General features: G+C 41.6%; 1 protein-coding gene across 1 annotated transcript in view; it reads right to left on the bottom strand.

Annotated features, from left to right (window-relative positions):
- LOC135432910 (uncharacterized) overlaps positions 1-21,023 on the bottom strand; it is a 73,269-nt gene that overhangs the window by 45,622 nt on the left and 6,624 nt on the right. The gene's annotated exons all lie outside the window — the stretch shown is intronic.

Here is a 21,023-nt window from a genome sequence, read left to right on the forward strand (position 1 = left end):
TTTGTTCTCTTCGTTTACAATTTTTATATTGTTGCAAAATGTTTTCGTTACAACTCGCTTTTATTTATTTTGCACACACCGAAAAAAGTTGTTTGTAGCCCTTTTAGCAGCTACAAACCCATTCACAAGAGTTAAACTCATTGTTAGTTGCAAGGTTGACGGCTTTTTTTTTGAGTGTAGGGTGTGTGTGCGTGTGTGTTGGCATGTGTGTATCTCAAGTTTTCGTGTAGTGTTTACGAAAATAATAGAATTTGATGCAATTTTATTGGCAGGGAACTTGCGAACATCATTGGAAACATCAGAAAAAATAGAGAGAACAGGAAAAAGGTATTCCAATCAAATAAAGTCTACAAACGAAGGTATAATCAGTATTACGACCAACTCTCTACACTCGCAACTGACCCCCACACACATAAGAGAAGTTCCGGAAATATTACTCATACGCAGTGTTGTCGCTGTTGATGTCGCGTCTGCTTGCCTGATGGCAAAAGCCAAATGAAGTTGTAAACTTTCAAATGGGTCACTGGGCGAACGCATTAAAGTTAGTGGCCTGCAACCGGCAGGAGAAATGGAAGTGCAGTGGAGATTGGCACTGGAAGATGGCGACAGAAGTGAAGCGCACGACTTTGCCCATGCAAATATTTACTGAGAACAGCCGGAGCAGCAAATGAAAATGGCAAACAAGAGCAACAAAATAGAAATTGTAATAGCACTTGTACACCGTCAAGTGTGTGGGGTATGGAAACCGGAAACGGATGCGGAAGCAGAGCAGGGGGTTAGCGAGCTGTCAGAGTGCTCTTCACAACTACGTGTTTGCACCTTGCGCGAATGTATTCACATCACCAGCGAGTAAATGAGCAAGAGACAACTGTCAAGGCAAAAGGAATGGTGAGAGTTAAATATCCTTGCAGAAGACATTTTTTTCAGATGCGTACTTTGCTATCTTTGCGTTCTAGAATATCGTTAACACAGAATATCGTAAACAATATATAGTTTGAGGATTTAATAAAGTTCATAAAATTAAGAGTCAATTAGTTCTATTAGCTAGCCATTTGTCAAAGTATTGCAAAAAATCCACATTTTTATTTGTGATATTGATTAGGAATATATATACTTAAAAGCATTAAGGAACAAAATTATAATAGCACAGCAAGTCGACTGACTTTCGAACAGAAATCGGCTTGATTTCTAAACGGTCTGCCTCAGATTCATTGCCTTCAATTCATACACATATACACTTATTTAATTTATAGTTCTGCACATATATCGACAAGTGATGCCAACAAAATTTAAAATCTTTATACGTTTTGCAGAGATGCAACTGCGGATAATAAAAATATATTTTATGGCTTCTGCTTCTTATGAGAGAAACTGATAACAGGAGCATCAACGCTCTAACTACAAGCTACAAATGGCCGCAAGGCACATAAAAGGCAGCCCATAAACACACACACACATACATGCATACCTATGTGTATATAGGGACGCGTCTATACATTTTGGCATTACATTTTTTTTATTTATTTTTTGTTGTTGTCAGCCTGGAAAGTTGCTGTTGCGGCTTTCAACCTAGTTTGCCACCTAGCTCTACGACTCTTCGCTACCGCTCTTCGCCCCCCTGGCACTATCTGCTCTGGCCCTACAAGTATTCTGCGCGGGGACGCTTTTTCTTTTCAGTTTTCATTTGTGCGCCTTTCATTTGGCATTTTCCAGTGCTTGTTGTTTTTGCCTTGGCTCGTTTCGTGCAATTTTTATATGCATTTTTGTGTCACATTTAGTTGTTGTCGTTATTTTTATTTGTTTTATTTTTATTTTCGTGACATTTTTAGTGGACTGTCTTAGTCGCAGTCGTTTTCACTGTCTCTGTGCCTGTCGCTTGTCTCTGACTCTGTCCCTGTCTCTGTCCCTGTCACAACGTGCGTGTGTGTCATTTTGTCACATAGTTTTTATGTTTTATTTAACAGCAGTTCGCTGGCAGGCGAGTCCTTAGCCGACAGTCCTTGAGGCTGCCTTTAAGTCTGCATTTTATATGGTATCCTGGCAGCGTTGCGACTTCATCCTTTACTATTTTGTGGCTTGGCGCTGTCCTCGTTCATATTTTATGAGTTTTCATTTGCTCGCTCAAATGGTCGCTCATTGGCCGCTTGTTAGCGATGGCGATGGCGATGGCGATGTCCTGTTTCCTCCTTCTCCTGTCTGCATTTTAATTACTTATCGCCCGGACAGCCATTGTCAATTTTTAAATGTGCGCAGTTTTGTTTCGCTTCTGACACTTAACTGCTTTTTATTAGCCCCTCCCCCCCCACGCCGGGGTCCAGGAGGTCTAGAGCCGCACCCGCCATACCCTTAGCACATTTATCATTGCTCCTTGAGGCATTGGGCGCGTTTCTTGTTTTATGTGCCTGCTGCGTTGCCGTTGGTTCCGCCTTGTTGTCTCTTTCCAATGTTGTCATAAAAATATTTATGTGCCAGGCGTTGAATGTTTTTAATGGCAGTCGGTGTTCTCATGAGAGAGGAGCTCCTGGATATTTATTTCACAAATTAAATGTTAATTTCTATTGATTATCCCAATTTAGATGTACTGATTGCCTCTAGATTTGCTTAAGTATTATATCTCAAAGCTGGCTAGCTGTTTACCTGGCCAGAAGCAAGAGACCCCCCTGCAAGCACTTGAATCGCATCTAGTCGCACTCGACATGACTTGGCAACGTTGTACAGCCTAAGAGGACACGATGTTGTGCTGTATTTAAAAGGATTATGCACTCGTGTTCTACTTGGGCTACAGGAAATGCATTGTAAGCAGCCGCGTTGTAAGCTGTGATAAATTGCCCCTCAACTCCAAACAACAATTGAAGAGACAGACATACAACACACAGATACACAAAAAAGCACACTTGAGCATCTTGCGAGGTGCAATAAATACACACAGAGGCGTCCGCAGAAGGGGCTTTTGGATTTGAACTCTCAGCATTTGAAGAACTGGTTTAATCTTGAGAAAGGGCTAACAAGTTGTAAAATAATAAATAACAATTGTTCAAAGTGGAAAGAAGAAAAACACTTGTGCGATAATGCTGGTTTGGCAGGAAGAAGGCATAGCTAAAAGCTACAACTTTTTTACTCCAGAAATAAAATGAAGAAAAATAAGATACATTGTAGTTTCAGAAAATTACCTGTGCTCACAATTTCTTAATCGGAATCTATTGTAGTTCCTACTTCTTATGTGAATAAATAAACCTCCCTACATTTTCCGCCTACGCTACTGAGCACGAGCACACACACATACACAAACAAGCATAAATGCCACGTCTCAACAGACAAGCGTTAGCCCTGGCTGCCAGGACACTCACTCACACACACACAGACACAGACATTTGGTACACATGTGCGAAGTCCTGTAGCCGTCAGCGAAAAACAATTGCAGCACGAAAAACTTTTATTGAAAAACATTTTAAATGTATTGCACTTGCTTTTTGTTGCTATAATCACGACATCTTGTTGCAACAATCGTTATTGTTGTCGTTGTCGTTGTCGTTGTTGTTGTTGCTGTTGCTGTTGCATGCCCGCCATTTCTAGTTGCCTTGTTTGAAATTGCTGTGACCTGGTCCTTGAGTTCACACAGCGTTGCACAGAATATTGCAACATAAAAGCAGGCGACATTATTCATCAGCTTTGCCCCCAGACTCGACTCAGTCAACCACTGAACTCGCCTCTTCGACTTCGACCGGACAGGCGCAGTGTCTGTTGCAGCAGCAAAATACATGCGATATATGCGATATCTATATGTTTACGATATTTCCATAACAAATTCTGTGTGTGTGTGTGTGTGGTGTTTGAGCTCTTGATATATCTTTTATTTTATTTTATTTGATGTGCGTTTGTATTTTTCTGCTGACCTTTGACATTTATGCAGCAGCAAAAATTTTAATGAAATCCATTTTCGTATTTCCAGCATTTTGGCAGCTGCCAACTTGTGTGTTGACAACCTCGAGTAATTTATGCGTTTGATTATATTTATGAATTATTATTATATTGTGCCACAGCTGCTCGTAAATTTCTATTATTTTCTGGAATTTATATGTAAGTTTAGTTTTGCCTACATGCAGTCGCATCTAGCAAAATGTAGGCCTCAAAATCAAGCACTAATCAACATGCACTTGCCTCTCTAAAAGCAACAGTATGCATTCTATGATTTGACTCCTTTGCAAGTTATCCAAGGACTTGGTCAAAATTTCTGCAAACTTGCCAGTTTTTTGCACAACTGTCTCTGTTGTGGCTGTGGCTTTTGGTCATAGTTTTCTCTCTGTGTGTGTTTGTGTGGGTGTTCTGGTTTTAGCCAGTACCCAACGGGTGGCTCAGGGATCAAGTGGCTGTGCCAAGAATCAGGAAAGCCAAACTGAACTTCATTTCAGTTTGTTTGCTCTTTGGTTTTAGCCGAGTGTCACATTTGTTGCTGCACTTATTGTTGTGATTCCACTTGTTCTTTTGTGTCACTCTCTTGGATAAGTTCTGCATAGGACAGTAGTGTGAAATCACAGCAGGAACGTAATGTTGTGTGTGTTGCGGACGACCCGAATACACTGGCTGATGCGCAGCAGGTACGATATCTGAATTTCATGGCACTATGGTATATTGCGGTGTATCCGCACCATCCAGCTTCAGCTAATTGATTTCTGGGAAGCTATATGAGGTCCGTTGTCAACAAGCTTTCATTCAATCCAAATAGGCTACTAAGCTAATACATTTGGTCAATATGAGGTCCGATGTCAGCAAGCTTTCATCATAACCAAATAGGCTACTGAGTTAATACATTTGTTGACAACTTAACTGCCTGAGCAACAACGAACATCAATCATTATTCCAATTGAAAATTCCTCAATTTCAGCAAAGTGAAAAGTAAAAATTAATTTAAGCTATGTAAGCACTACTAATGCTCATCTAGACCTCGAGGAAATAGCATTTATACATTAAATATAAATATATTAATTTAAACATAGCTCTTATTTTATTGTTTACAAATAAATAATTCATTTAATCGAATTTAGAACATTCTTCGCAGCTAAAAGTTTAATAACAGACAGACCTCATGGTGCGTAATAAAAGTACAATACCTACCGCAAAGGTATCGCAATTTAAAGGTAATTGGCCTGTGGAGATATCCTCAATGCTGGCACTTGGCTCTCAATTCAGAGACACCTTTTAACTGGCGATAATGTCCCGTAGCTCAGTTTACTGGCCGAGATGACATTAAAATTTACTTACTGAACTAAGCGAAACAAAAGCAAGAGCAAGAGCAAAAATTCCGAGAGGCGGTGACTGAGATCCGGCTTTTAGATATACTAATTCTGTTGCATTCGGACTAGAAAGAACCAGGTCCGGCATTCACTGTTAAGTAATTGTAAGTTAAGAGCAGGGGGCGTTGCGACTGTCAGTTGAGGTGGGCGGGTGGCATGTGTATGCAGAGATAAAGATGCAAAAGGCAAAAAGGCGTACATTGAAATCCTTTTTAAATAGCTCCGTTTTATATGCACACATCATACATACGCAGCGTGGTTGCAGTCAGCCAGCCATGCTAGTTAGTTTGGCACTGACTGGCCGACAATAAAAAACCAACAACAACGGCAACAGGAGGCAGAAGATAGCGACCTGTAAAAGTCGCTGCTTCATTCATAGACAGAGTCGCAGTCGCAGTCGCATTCGCAATCGTAGTCATGGAGTCAATGAATGAAGTGAAATTACTTAATGGTACCAAATTGTACTTTGCTTAATTACTTGGTCACTGAAACCCCCCGTAACACACAGACACACTCACACACACGCATGTCGTACCCCGGAAACGTATTCAGCCACATGTCGTTTATACATTCTGCTGCTGTGCGGGTAGGCGACGGGGTAAGCCGAATCGTGGGTGCCGTAAAAACAACGTTACGTATACGCCCTAGTCGTAAACTTGTATTTGTGTGCGTGTGTGTGCTGTCTTCTTTATGGCTTGTTTCTTTTGAGCTTTGCGTTTGTGTGCCTTTACTTCCGTTTCATATTCTTCTTGCTGTTTCTGCTGCTGTTTGCCTGTTAGGTCGCTCGCTCGGTTGGTTTGGTGTTTGGCTTTTGGGTATTTTTCGGGTGTTTGCCTTTGGACTCCTTCGTGCCGAAATAATTTCCACCTCCGTTTTAATTTACGTCGCGTATACGCAATATATGACATTTTAAATTGTTTACGACTTCTGAAAGGGCGCCAAAGGGCAACCACTAGATAAAGACAACAATGGGCAAACGGCTTGGCATTACCACAGCCACAACCACAGCCCAGAACTCAACCCCAGCCCCTGCCACCCAAGCCACTCACTGGCTAGGACCATTGTCTAAATGGCTGCCGCAGTCCCCAATTGAATAATAGAATATCACGCACTTTTGTTTAACAAGTTGTATGCGGGTGTATGCGTGTGGTTTTTAGTTAATTGTTGAGAGAATTGCCGAACAGCCAAAATGCTGAATTGCTGATTGATGCGCATTGCGTTGATATGCTTGGGGCCTTTGTGCCGTCCACTTTAGAGTTAAGCGGTTTTGCACCAATTTGTAAAAGTTGCTTTAACAGCTGATCGGCTGGCTTGCCGACCTCCCTCCCTCGCGTTCACGCACCTCTACTCCCACCCCCTTTTGCCATGTGCGAGCCTATGTGCAAATATTTGTTTGCTTAACTTTCAACACAACGCTCGAACGGGGACGCAGTGTTGCGGTTTGTGCTTCCAGCTGAACGCACAGCGATTCCAGACATTGTTTGCACATGATTTGTTATACGAAATGTAAACAGAAAAAATGGGTGCATGCACACACAACGTCCCTTGTCACAGTTGGTTGTGGGTTGCGGCAGGTTCGAATATTTTGCAAACATTTTAATAATCATGCAGTGCATTAACTTTTGGTGGCCACTGTCGCTGCACTTGTAATTGCATAATAACAATGTTGTTGTTATTGCCCGGCGGCTTCAAATCGTGTAGAGTGTCTGTGTGCATTAAACAAACAATGAGCGAGCCGCAAACGCACACACACACACACGCACACGCACATACACACACACGCACATATACACACCGAGTCACAGCTAACAACAGCTGCCTGTTGTTATACCCTTTAGCAATAGTCGCAACAGTTGGCTAAAGAAGATATCTGCGATTTAAAGTATATATATTCAGAATCCATCTACTTGTCTAGTTTCTATATGAACGCGTCATCTTTTAGGCCTGAATTAGCCAAGGCGTCTGAGAAGATTCAGGTCATCAGCTGCATACAGAATTTGTGCTTATAATACTGCAATTTCTAGGCTATCTGCTAGTCGGGCACTCTCGACTGGAGCAATCATACTCTTTGTATATGGAATTGTTTTTGAATTATTTAGGCTCCATTGCGTTGCAGTTCTTGTCCATTTTGACATTTTATTAGTTTTCTAAATTTAGGTTAATTAAAAACTTATTTGGGGTTTTGGGGCGTACTAATCTGCCAGTCAGTGTAAACACTAATATATAATATATATGTATATATATATAGATGTTTACATACAATATATATGTGTATATTTGGGCACTTGTGCGCTCATTACATACGCCTAATGGCATATGCCGCGTTGCATGTTGCAATTGGCATCGATTTTGCACTTGGTCAAATTTATTGCTCATTGAAATATCTGTCATGCTTGCCCATGTGTGTGTGTGTCTCTGTGTGTGTGTGTGTGTGTGTGTGTATCATCGGCTCTTATCGGCAGTAATTAATATACATTCATTACAAATGTATTGCATACTTAAGAGCCGCCAAGCAGGACATGATACCATTCGGGCCATCAATTTGCGCCGGCGACAGAGAGTCCACACTGAGATAGTTTCACTAAAGGAATTCCAAGACATATCCTGCTGGCAGCATGGATATAAATATATGTTTATATACGCCATGACAAATGCAAATTCTCTTGTGCTCTATGATAATATTTTCCAGCAAATATCACAAATCGGCAATAGCAGTGTAAAATGGCTAACAAATATTTATAGCATTCAACGCGAACCGAGGAGCGACTGCAATATTTATTACGAGTTGCATTCAACACAGCAACAATAGAGAACAAGAAACACAACGACTGCCGCAAGGCTAGACCAGCTGGAAAAGCGATGGCTGGAGCTGCAGCTGAAGCCAGTGGCAAGGGCCGCAGTAATTCGTGGCAGACAACAAAAGCAAAAGCAAAAGCAGAAAAAAATATAGAACAACGGCATATGGCAGTCTATTGCAATTCAAGGATACGCCAGACAGACCAGCCAGACCAGCCAGCTCAAGCAAGTAGAGGCAATCGCAGTGGAAATCATTTAAATAAAAGTCAATGTCATGTTATGTAGAAAAGACAGCGAATAAATAGTCAGAGGCAGGCATTAAACCAGACTCAGAGCGTAAGAGAGAGAGAGAGAGGGAGGGAGAGAGAGACGGACCCATAGACAGGCGGCTAGTCAAGCAAAGTAGCTGGCACCAACATGGCGCGCGCAATATGGGGCGTATGTGTAATATGCGCGACAGAGCAAGCATTCTAGACGCAGCAAAAGTTGACGCGCTTAATGCTTAGATGCCACAAGCGCTAAGCCTGCCACAAAAGCAGAAGCAACCGTAGAAGAAGAAGCAGCAAATCTCAGCACGATTTAATTTGGCAACAGAATGAGCTACGCTGACAGATGGCTGGGCATCTGGGCTGAGATGGGCTGGCCATGTAGGCAGGCAGCTAGTCAGTTAGTCAGTCAGTCAGTCAGGTGCGCCCTTGCCCTTAATGTATTTTCGTTTTATGGGCTCATTAAATTACGCTTTATTGCCGTTAAAATAAAATATGATGTGATAAAAATGCCGAAGCTCAGTCAGGGAGGGACACCCCACTGCCCGGAGCAAGAATCACATTTTAAATGCGCTAATAAAAATGACATTCGAGGCATGCGCCATGCGCGAACCCGGCGAGCGCAAGGACTCTGTTTCCAATTGCATGCATTTAAAGGAGTTTGTGCCGCGCGCTTGGCATTCAATTGCAGTTTGCAGTTGCAACTGAAGTACTCCACTCGACGCGCGCCCTTTAGCAGTTGTCAGTTTGGTTTTTGGCAGTCAAGAGCTGTGTAAATTGGTTGAAAAAGAGCGAGTGGCTCAAATTAGTGGAAGCGGGCTGAGAAGAACAACTGACGCAAAGGCCATACAAAATTTTATATTTGGTATACCCTGTGAATATTTAAAATGGTAAAGAAGAAAGCGGGTTGTTAAGGCAGCCTCGAGTAATGCGCCAACATGTATATTTAAGTATATTGCTGTACAGGATATTTTTGACTCCAAGTTCAAATTCAAATTCAATTTGAGCTTATCCTACACTTATTCCCAATACCTTTGGATCGAACCGACTGAGCTCGGTTTTTGAAGAGTTTGGAAATAATGAGAAATTTAGACACCGAACTCGTTGTGTAGGTTTTCGCTTTTTTCTTTCTCTTCAATTCTTAAATAATTATCAACAATCATATACGATAAAATAGTTTTCTAAAATAATGGAAAACACATTTTTAAGTCTCTCAACGAATTGAAAATTGTACGCGCCCTAGACCAGAATACAGGGTATTTAATCGCCAACAACCTCATTGTGTAGGTCTTGAGATTTTTGGCACATGTATAATTTATTATTACACTTTGTAGAATGGCGTATATAGGAATGTATTCAATAGTAGGCAGAGTATCTCCCAGTCGAGCACTCGTGTCTTGTTATCTTATAAGTCGAGTCGACTGTTTCGCCTGACAGTCCCTCGCTGTAGGTTGCAGGTTTCTTTATTTTTAATTATTGCATTTTTGTCGTTTCTGCAAGGGGGCAACGTTGTTGTGGACCTCATTTTTTTCTGCTTGTTACATTTGAACAAAAGGAATGCGTACTTGGAGCAGAAGCTGGCAGTAGAGGGAGGTAAGGCTCGGTGCTCGGCTCCTTTGCGTAGTCTGTTGCACTTTTCCAGCAGAAAATGTTAGCCAAACTAATCGGATTAGTGTGTCAGTAGTTTTTGCCGAGTGTATGTGTGTGTGACGGATGGCTCTGTGGTGTACGCTGTTCGTTAGTCCAAGTGACCCCCATTCGAGATTCTAAATCCGTCTGAGGCGCAGTGGGCAGCGACACGTTTTAGTGTAATTAAATATATATGCATGCATGTATGTGCATTTCACAAGGATCTGTGTCCTAGACAGCCCGACATGTCAGTGAAATGGAAATGTGGAAGTGTGCCACAGCCCTAGCAGTTAAATCTGTGCCAGTTGTCTTTAATTTGAATATCAATTTAAAATTTAAGAGATCGCACAGGTTTTGTCAGCTGAGCTGTCCTAGCTCGACTACAACTCGTTGCAGGACATGGCGTGTCAGCGTGACACGAACACATCTTGTGCCCTGTCATTTCACACTGAAAGAGCATAATTTTGACGTATGCGATTACACTGCGACAGGCAAGGACGACGGCAAACAAATTCGTTAGCTGAATGAACAACACGTACGGGAGCGTACGCAGGACGACTGCAAGGGCTCATCAACTAAACCATAAACAAAGCCCCGCCAACGACAAAGGCAAAGCGAAAAAGCGAAACAAAAAGCAACTAGCAATAAAACTAGAAACCGCGCCAAGCACAAGCAAAAGCACATCAATCAACCCAGGGGATTGGGATGCAAGGATATGGCAAAGCAAAGCGACGCCACGATGCAAGGATAAGCGTATTGTGTGAAGAAAGTGTTGTGCGTGTGCGCGCGCGTGTGTGTGTGTGTGTACGTCTTGTACGTGTGTTTAGTTGCAACAACAGCAGTTATAGTTGTTGTTGTTGTTGTTGTTTGCAGTAGTTTCATGCCGCGTCGAGCGACTACAAAATACTACAGAGACACGAACAGGCTGGATAGGGGGGGTGTGGGGAGGGCGCATAATACTACAGTCAGTTAGTGAGACGGACGGACAACTACATGAGCATAAATATAAAATATGTAAACGGCACTTGTGCTAGCATTGTATATATGCATGGATGTGTGTGACCCAACAAGATTAAAAGTGCTGGCAGGGCGGAAAAAAAAGAAAAAGGAATAGCTCCTGTTTGTTTGTTGATTTGCCGTCAGGCAACTCAGATGGAAAACAGCTAAAAACGGCTAACATACATTGTTGGCCAAAAACAATTAATGTTGGCAATCTCATTTGAAGAGGTTTTTCTTTTTGTAGCTTTTTTAGTTGGACAAGACTAACAGATACCCTGTTAAATATATAACCAAATGCAACTATGGGATCGTCGTCGTTTTTCTATTGGGCAAACAACAAATAATAACATTTTCCTTAAGCTACACTTAACAATGTTTATAACTAGAATATAGCTGCAAGCTATGAGACTTCCAAAACTAAAAAGTAATTTATTTCATAGCTTCATGAACTGAATCAATATATTTAAAAATAAAAAATTAAGAAAGGCAAACAGTTGTTTGTTGATATTTTAGCTTCTCACAGCTGTATTTATATTTTCATACCTGAATTGTTCTGTCGCTTTTGAGGAGAGCATAATTGAGCATAATTTAATATTTATATTTCAGATTTATCATTTAAGTTTCGACAAAACATTTTATAACAGAGCATGAGTTTTCATTTAAAATTGATACTTATTTTTCATGTTATTTTGCAAATATCATAAGCAGACAATTAGAATTTGAACTGTCATTTCGGGTATAATAGTCTTTGAAAATGAGGTTTTAGTTACTTCAAAAAGTTAATAATAAATAATATTTGAAATAGTTTACGCCATTTACAAATTTATCGGACATTCCGTGTTTTTATATTAAGTATTTCAGTTAATCTGACCCAAAATTAGTGTCATTCAATTTAATAACTCGCACGAACACATTTTTAATTTAATAATGGATGTTCAACGTACTTGATTTATCATCGTCCTGTTAAATATATATATATTGAAAAAGCCACAGTTGAGGGCAACTCTTGACAAAAGCCGTATCAATTATTTAGTATGTATGTATATGTACTGTGCTGTCAAGGTTTGATGTATGACTGATTTAGTTGAGCAAAAAGAAGGTGCAACAAAGCTGTCCAAAACTCTGTCGATGTCACAGGTCCATCTAACCATCTCCACTAAAAATATGTACCGATAGATGCCAGCCAGAGACCGCAGGGAATCCGAGCGAGCAAATAACTTACACAGAACAGCACAAACAGTGGGCCATACAGAATATATATGATGTACATATGTAAGAGGTGTAGTAAATAAGAGAATATGTATACGCCAGGTAAATGTATGTATATATGTGCCTGTGTGTGTGTGTGTGTTTGCGGGTATTATTTTATGGCTCATGGTAATTACAGGTGTCGCTATAATAAATTACCTTTGAATTTACTGTTTGTCGTTCTCATCGTTGATGTTGTCGTTGTTGTTGTTGTTGTTGTTTTCGCCGTTGTTGTCATCGTCGTTGTAGTTGTGTTCGTTGTTCTTGTCACTACACTACAGTGTTCAGGGGCAGCGAGCTCCGGCTGGCTAGCTGGATAACTGAATGCCCGGCAGCCTCGACTGGCTCAGCTGCTGCTGGCAGCTCGCATGTTCTGTCATTGATAAGCTTTATTAAAAAGGATAATGAGCCTGTGGTTGTGCGTGTGTGTCGCACAACCTCTCTCTCTGTGCGTCTGTGTGTAAATGCGGTTTTGTAGCAGCAAGTGTGCCTGTATGAGTGTGTGTGTGTGCCTTGTACATGTGTCCATTATAAGTTTCGTTGATGTTTACGAGCTGTAGCCGCTTGTTGTTGTCGCTGTTGTTGTTGCTGTAGCTGTTGTTGTTGGTGCGCCTGTTACAACTGCCGCTGTAGTTGTTAATAGTTATGAGTTAATGGCTTTTTGTTTGCCTTCATGTTGTTTGTTTTTCATTGTTTTCCGTTTTCATTATTATTTTCGGATTATTATGATTACTTTTCTTCCGGCACCGTATAATCAAATTAACTGTATGCCTTGTATACCTATTTTTACTGCGCCTGACATCAACTATGCTTTCTTTTTGTTTCTTGTTTGAAATAAGAAGCATCACGCCCAACAACATTTGGCGGCACTGACGAGGGTCCTATTGGGTTGCCGGGTCGCCTCTGTAGCAGGTGACGCAACGAATGTTTGCCGCCAATTTTCGGCAAACGAACTTTTGATGTTGCTGATTAAGTTTTGATTAGCTCAATGGCTGCAGACAGCAGACGGAATAGTTGCACCTAAGCATGGAGAAGCTACACAAAATCAAGAGAGCACATTGCATTCGAATATCTTATACGCTGCAGATATACTAATATATGAATAAAGTATTACCTAATATTCTGATCTTAGTACACAGATCGGTCACATATAACAATGGAATAAACATAAAACAGCAGCTGTCAACGGTCAATTGAATTGTTGATTTCATCACGATGTAGAAAATTCATCTTAAGACAATTTTTATATCTTGAAAATCATAATATATTATCAATACTTTTTAAACTTATATTTAGTATCGGAATTTAATTAACAGAAGTCATATCGGTTTCTTCTATTAACTAGCTGTGTGCTGTCTCTCAAGATTTGCTGTCATCTCACTCTAACAGTGCGCGTTTTACAACACTGGCTAGATTAATCGAAATAACCGGTGCTGTACGACCTATACTATCTCAGACATATTATTTATAATTTTACCACTTTCTTGAACAAGTAAGCAATTATATTTTTAATTATTATATTTATTATTTTAAATTAAATTATTTTTAATTTTTTAACAAGTACTATACTTTTGACATATTTGTTCATTGTTAGCATGATTGTATTCCTTCCTAAACAGTACACACACATCTAGCTAAATTTAAGGACCCTTATCGAGGGTATAAAAACTTCTTTAATAGATGCAGCGCCAGCTGTTACAGACCGTCCAGTCCTGCCGCCCTCCCAGTCCTTTGCCTAACCTTCTTTGGCTCCGTTGATTGCCTGAATCGATGCAACACGAAACGATTTATCGACTTTGCTGAAAAGCAGAAACTACATATTTGCGTAGTGCCTATTCGAATCGTAGTTCATGGCAACCCTTTGCAGTGGCAACCCTCACAGCACCCCCCTCTTAGCTGCTTTATGCCCGCCTGCACTTTGCCAATTTGATGTGTGCTTCTCAACGGGTAGTCCATAAAAAATAATTCGTTATGTGAATCGCTCCATTTCCCTTGGAGTTTCGGCTGCAGACCTATGCCATCGAAGAGCTGTATTTGCTCTCGACTTCGTCGATCTTGTGGCAGGGACTTGCTTTTGCAAGTAGATGGTGTGGCGTGTGGGATGTGTGTGGGGGGCTGAGCCAGATGGGTATGTGTAAATTTTTCGCATTTCAGCTGCAATTTAAATGCTTCTGCATGGTGTTTATCTTGTGCACAGCTCGTCGTTCGTCCATTGATTGAGATGCGCTGCATATGCAGTTCGTGGCGGCGGCGGCGGCAGCAGCTGACGGCCTGCACGTAGTCAGCTGGACAGCTGTGTCACGTTGCAAGTCACATTGCTGGATCAGAAAACGACTGCGAAGTGGTGAAACTGCTTTGGTTTTGTTTAACATTTTAGTCGCTGCCGTCGCGTGTGGCAACTTAATGAGCGATGCAAGTGCTAGGAAGCGGCACCCTTTCAGTCAACCTTAGCAGAACCAACGACACGTTGCATTTGCCTGTGGCTGCAACGCTTCGGCTGCCACTCGTAGCTGCTAAGCAGGAAACGGAAATTACTTTGCAAACACTTTTCAAAGCAGCGAGTCGCGTGGCTAGCATGGCGTATACGTAACGGCAAATGCTGTAAAAGTCAAGTGAAGTCAACTCTGCCCGTTTAACCGATCCCCCAACCCCCTCACTCTTCGTGCCTTTCTAACATGCCCCTGCGCAATATTCTTATGCTATTTTTGCCATTTAGTCTCCTGGCCGCCGCCTTTTATGGCCAAAAGCAATGTGAAATATGAGTTGCGGTTACTGGAAATCTCCACAGCAAGCGGCCAACGCCAAGCCACAAGCCAAACAGGCTAACCCCCGGATGGGTTGGGCAGTGAATATCGAGCTGTTGGCTACTTCAAAGCACGCACACACACACACACACACACACACACACACATACAGGCACACTTATACTAAAAGGTAACAACTAAAGCATCAACTGCATTTAACTTTGTTGTTATGTTTTGCCCCGTGTTTGCGTCGCGTTGTGGCACATAGCCATTTTATGGCTAAATCCACTTTAGCTGCCAGCAAGAAATTTTTGTATGTGTGTGTGTGTGTTTTTGTAATTTCTGCCGCCTGCCTCTGCCTACGTACGTTGCCTGCGTCGCCTTATTGAAAGTTGTTGTAAGTTAAATTATGACCAAAATGCTCTTGGCTCTCGGCTCTCGGCCTGCTGGCTGTTTTGTCCTTTACACATTCGAGTATCTGCGCAAAGTCTGAACGTGTGTATGCGTGTATGTGTGTATGAGTGTGTGTTGGGTTAAAATTACCTTTAAATTGAAAATTATTGTATGTGCGCGCACTCAACTCGCAGCACCGACACCTCCCACCTCTGTCAGCGCACTAAAAACATAAATTTCTGTGGTTTCTGCTCAAAATTGCGGTAGCTCCTTCCCCTGCCAGCCCCTAACTCATCTTGTGGATGGCATATGGCTGAGGTTGTAGCCCCGCGGTTGCTTGTGGCTTAAAACGTTGTCGAGCTTTGAATTACTTTTTCAATTTGAGGCTCTTGAGGCCACAACAGCTCGGCAGCTAAATGAATTAATGTTGTGTGTCAGGTAGCTGGCGAAACCGAAGAAACTTCTAAAAAGAGTTCCATTTGTATTTATAAGCGAGCGGAAGTTCCTTTCTTTTCTATGAAAAAAATGGGTGGTTTATCTCGATGAAATGACTCGGAATCTAACATCACATATTCCATAAATATCGTATTCTAAAATCAACATTTTGAGTATATCTCAAAGATTATTTCAAAGATAAAAGGACAGATGGCCAAATAACATTTCTTATCATGTGTACGATAAATGCATAAAGATATATCATCGGTTTTGGATATATAATGACATTTGTTTATTATCTTTAATACACAGTCTTCCAGGAAGAAAAGGCCGCTGGCCAAAGTGCATTTTCAATGCGAAGCTGAGCAGCACCTAATCGGGCATTAGAGCTCTCTAACACTCCAACTTGCCTTTTCTCTCTGTTGTCCATGCTTAATAAAAAGCATAGCATACTTAAATGCGTTGCTTTTGGCTCTGTTGGAGAGCAAGTGTTGGAGTTGATAAGCTCAAAGCAGCTCTGTGCGGCTAAAATACAGACGCGTAAGTCTGCTTACGCAGGCCAAGCTATGACAGAAGTCGGCTGTGGACACACACAGTGTGTATGTATGTGTGTGTGTGTATGTGTGTGTGTGTGTGTGTATGTGTGTGTGTGTATGTGTGTGTGTGTGTCTGGGCTAGAAACTTGGCCCACTTACATTCGAGCAACAATTGTGCTTCTGCTGTGTCAACTTTGAATAGGCTTTTAAAATGATTAAATTTCATTTCATAAATATATATTTCAAACTGACAGCAGCTGCTTTCTCACAAGGATATCAATTTCAATTGGACATCGACTTGTTGTATTTTATTGACAGCTTCACTAATCACATTGATTGTGGCTGGAAGCCACTTTAAAGCTGGTCTCAATGTTAAATGCCCGAAGTCAAGTTGTGGTTATTTGGGGCTGCCACGCCCACTGGCTAGGCGTACACCTTTTGGCTATAATTCTTGTTACTTGTCACTGTCGATGGCCGCTACAGCAAAATGTGTCTCGTGTAGACCTACGACTCGAAAGGTTGGTGGGTTCAACAGTTTTGAACTTGTACATGTTGCAGGTAACTCTCCCCAGTCTTCCTCTCTTATAGCTTCCACTATTTATCTCTCTTTCTTTCTTTTATCTATCTCTCTCTGTTGCTATTTGACAAGCGTTTCTCGCTGCTGCAAATTGTCGTGGCCCCGGTGGCAACTCTCTCGCCATTGCGGCTTGTTTGTTTGCCTAGCGGGCTCGTAAATAAATCATTTGATAACATGACGCTGCCTTCGATTCGACAACACAAACACACACACACATACACACACACACACAGACAGACCTACAATATATCGATGCCGTCTGCGGCTTTGTGCTCGTTGGTGGTCAAGGACTCACCTCAAGCGGCTGCTGACTTAGCCAGGAGCTGTCCGCTGCTGCAAGATTTTGTGATTTATATGCTTTTACTTTGACGTGACCCGGCGCCTGACCGCCTGCCCACCAGCCCCCCGTCCTCCACACCTTATCGATTTTGACCTGTTTTAGCCGCAGCGATACGCGCTTGTAGCCAGTTTATTGCCTTGGCTTTATCTGCGGCTGCCAAACCACAAGGCAAACTTTGGTCAAAGCGAAATGCCGTCGTTAATTTTTACCGTCCGATATCCCAGCCAGCAGCCAGTCGGGTCACAATACAGTATATAGTATATTACATGGCCATTGGCCATTTCAATTATCTAGTTTTGGGCCCCAGCCCTTTCATGTGGCCAACTGATCTGGCGTTTGGGAGCAGGTTTGTTTGAAATTCATAAAATTGATTTCCTCTGTTACGGCTGCAAATTCGCCTAAGACTTTGCCGACTGCTGCCGCTTCTATGCAAATGAGCTCGTCTCATTTAGGGCCCGGGACGAGTAAATCTTTTTCAATTACGAAACTGTGGCCAAAAGTTTGCCATTTCAGAAGGTGCCCGTGACTGGCAGCAGCAGCAGCAGCAGCAGCTACTAAATAGAAAGCTTAAACATGTTTGCGCGCCTCATAAAAAACTGAAAAGTTTAAGCCAGTTGGCCGGCAACAACATCAAACAACTTCGCAAAACAGGCAATAACATGGAATTTCACTTAGCCCTTAGCTAAAGATGCAACTTGCAAATAGAGGGGGGCGGAGCAACGCCAGTTTGACTTACAGAATTATGAATACTTAAGGAGTGATGCGCTCGGCGGCTTTCACAATTGCTCCGCGATATTCTCTTTAAGGAATTAACGACAAACGTATTTCACGGCTAGTTCGTCAGGGCATGTGTGTGTGTGTGTGTGTGTGTGTTTGTGTGGGTTAGAGCACAACCAATTCGCGTTTAATAGAATTTTGCTCATCAGTCGGTTCTCGAACTCATCCAACATTTGGCAGATTGAGTGCGGCTCTTTAGGACCAAGTTCAAGATTAAACCGAAAGCAGAGAAGCAAAAAAACATGAAATGACAAGCGATTTGCCGGCAACTGAAGATTGAATACCCTTGTACATATTTTATTGAACATGGCAGATGTGTAAAGAGCCAATTTTATCCAATTTTTATATGTTATTTTTCTGAATTATATAACTTTTACATTTTATTAAACTCCGTTGTAAAATTTTGACTTGATAAAAATGTACTACAAAATGACAATCCAACAAGCTTGTGGCAAACATAATTCTAAATATTTATTACCAATAGTCAGATTGGATCCTGCTATTTAAATCCTAAATTTAAGTTTCATTAGCTGTCATTAAAACGAAGACTGGGTTTGAGTCGATTCGGTTCTGAATTATTTTTTACAATGAGCCGAACCTTAAATTAAACCAGTTGTCAAGAAAAAACAATCTAACCGAAAAACCGCGTTAATCAATAATGGTTTGGTTGATATAAAAAAAAATTAGGGAAAACCAGCCGCAAAGCATAAACAATTAGTGCCTCAGGCTATGACGTATCTAACCATATTAGACAGATGCCAATTTTTTGTACAGATAAGACTTAGTTCGCAATATATATAAGAAAATATATACGGCTTTTGCAAGGTTTGAACCAACTTGTGAGTTCCAGGATGTAGAAAACCAGCTTGAGGAACCGAACAAATTAATGTGAAATTTTTTTTGTATCTATGCAGTACTAAAAAAATAATATCACTCTTATAAAAGTTGATCAATGTAATAAATACCATAGTTATTCGATAAAATCCGAACTAAATCGATCATTCCATTTGGATGCTAAATCCGTGCGGAGGTTGACAGACTATGATTCAGCTTGCCATCCAGTTCAGGAATAAACATGTTTAAAGTACTAAAATACCCTTTAACATGGGTAAAACAATTCGCGGCAAAATTTTAATACCCTGCGCAAGGGTATAAAAAAGATTAGGTAGTAGGGCACAAGGCAACCGAGCAAGCACTCGACTCGTAACCCGTGCCAAATTCATAATCCTGTGCAGAATATCTCCTCTCCCACCCCCTCCCTGAATTTACCCTCAGCCCCTTGCCACACCATTTAGTTGAGAACGGCGTCGAGCGGTACTATCGCAACTGGGCGCTTAAAGCTGCTCTGATGCCGCCTCACATGCATGGGGATTAGGAATTTCAAAAGTTTTTGACCCATACGGATTTGGTGAGAGATGCGGAGGGAAAAAATCGAGTGTGTGTGTGTGTGAGAGTGTGAGAGTGTGCGAGTGTATATATTGATGCACATGGCAAACAAATGTCTATGGGTTTTTGTTTGCTTGGCTTTGTTGGTACTTGGCAACAATAGCAACACGGCCCTGGCAAGAGGTCTGCCTATTTGCCTGAATAGCTATTATCTTGATCAGCGTTGAAGGACGCGAGGCACACAGAGGGAATGGAATATATGTTAAAGGCAGCAACACGACAGTTGAGTCATATAACCAATTTTGAGTTTTCGATCTACGCCACAAGAGGAAAAAGTTTTGCAGGCGCCGCAAATTCCTGACTAGCCTTTGTTGTGTGCCACATCTACTGCCATCTCAGTTGTCATGGCAATTTTAAACGAAGGTATTCAATTTACGTGCCACTTTTAATACTCTAGTTAAGCGTCTTGAAGTTTTGGCCAGCTTAAGTGGCCGCAAATTGACGGAACAGCCCTTCAATCGGTGTAACTACTTAATTTGGTCAAGCAAGGAAATGCCTGAAACCAACTTTTTGCCAACGAATGAATTACCGAGAATCTAATTGCATTAATATATACATATATATACATTTGCATAGTATATACATATATATACATACTGGATAAATACAGGATGCTGCAAATTACTTGCACTTTCTGACTGCCAAGATTTATTTTAGCTAGTATTTCAACCCGTCTTTCGGCTCAAGAATGCTGACACGAGCTGAACAATTGCCAGGCAATTAAATTTATTATTTGGCAATGCCAGAAGTCGAAAGGGCAGGGAAAACGGATACTAAAGCCATTTGTGCATTACAAAGGCCCTCAGCACTAAGGATAATAACACGAAAATGCCGAAAAGCCGCTCAACGCCTACAGAACGAGCAGGGCGGGTGGGAGGCAGGTGGCTGTGGGGCAAGTGGGGCAAGTGGGGCAGCTGGGACAACTGGGGCACCTAGCGTGAGTCCATAAAAATTCAAACAATATGGCAAAGCTCATCAGGCGCATCAGCAGGTCTTAGCCATGGCCCACAGCTGGCAGCAAATCCGCATTGGCTGCCACTAAAGTTGTAGTTGACAGGCAGATGGAGAGGAGCTCTGTTGTGGCGCGGGGGGTGTGTGCTGTGACGAGCAGTGAAATTTACAATTTAAAGTGCATGCATAATAAATGTGTTTGCAAGCAAAGACTTTCAGTAAACCACAACAAGGCCACGGCCCGCAGCAACTGGCGCTTGGGGCAAACGAAAATCAAAGGGAGAAAGAGAGAAAGTAAGAGAAAACAAGCAAAAGTGGTATAGTCGGGAGTGCTCCACTAGGGGTACCCTGTATCTGTCGCCCGGCTGCTAATACAAGCATTCGAACTTCCTTCTATAAATGCGCAAGTACACAAAAAATACCAATACAAACACACACCCACAAGCACGCACGCTTCATGCAGGGGTTGCGCTCCTTCTTTCCTTATATATTGTTATAATAGAATAACTTTTGTCTTTATTATATGAACTTTATGCAAGTTTCACGAAATAAATATGGCACCCAACTATCTATATACATATATACCAAAGCCCAA

The sequence above is a fragment of the Drosophila montana genome, unplaced genomic scaffold (genome assembly GCF_035044405.1).
Source record: "Drosophila montana isolate Dmon_TW-CO22-7 unplaced genomic scaffold, ASM3504440v1 contig_1505_1, whole genome shotgun sequence".
Classification (NCBI taxonomy): Eukaryota; Metazoa; Arthropoda; class Insecta; order Diptera; family Drosophilidae; genus Drosophila; species Drosophila montana.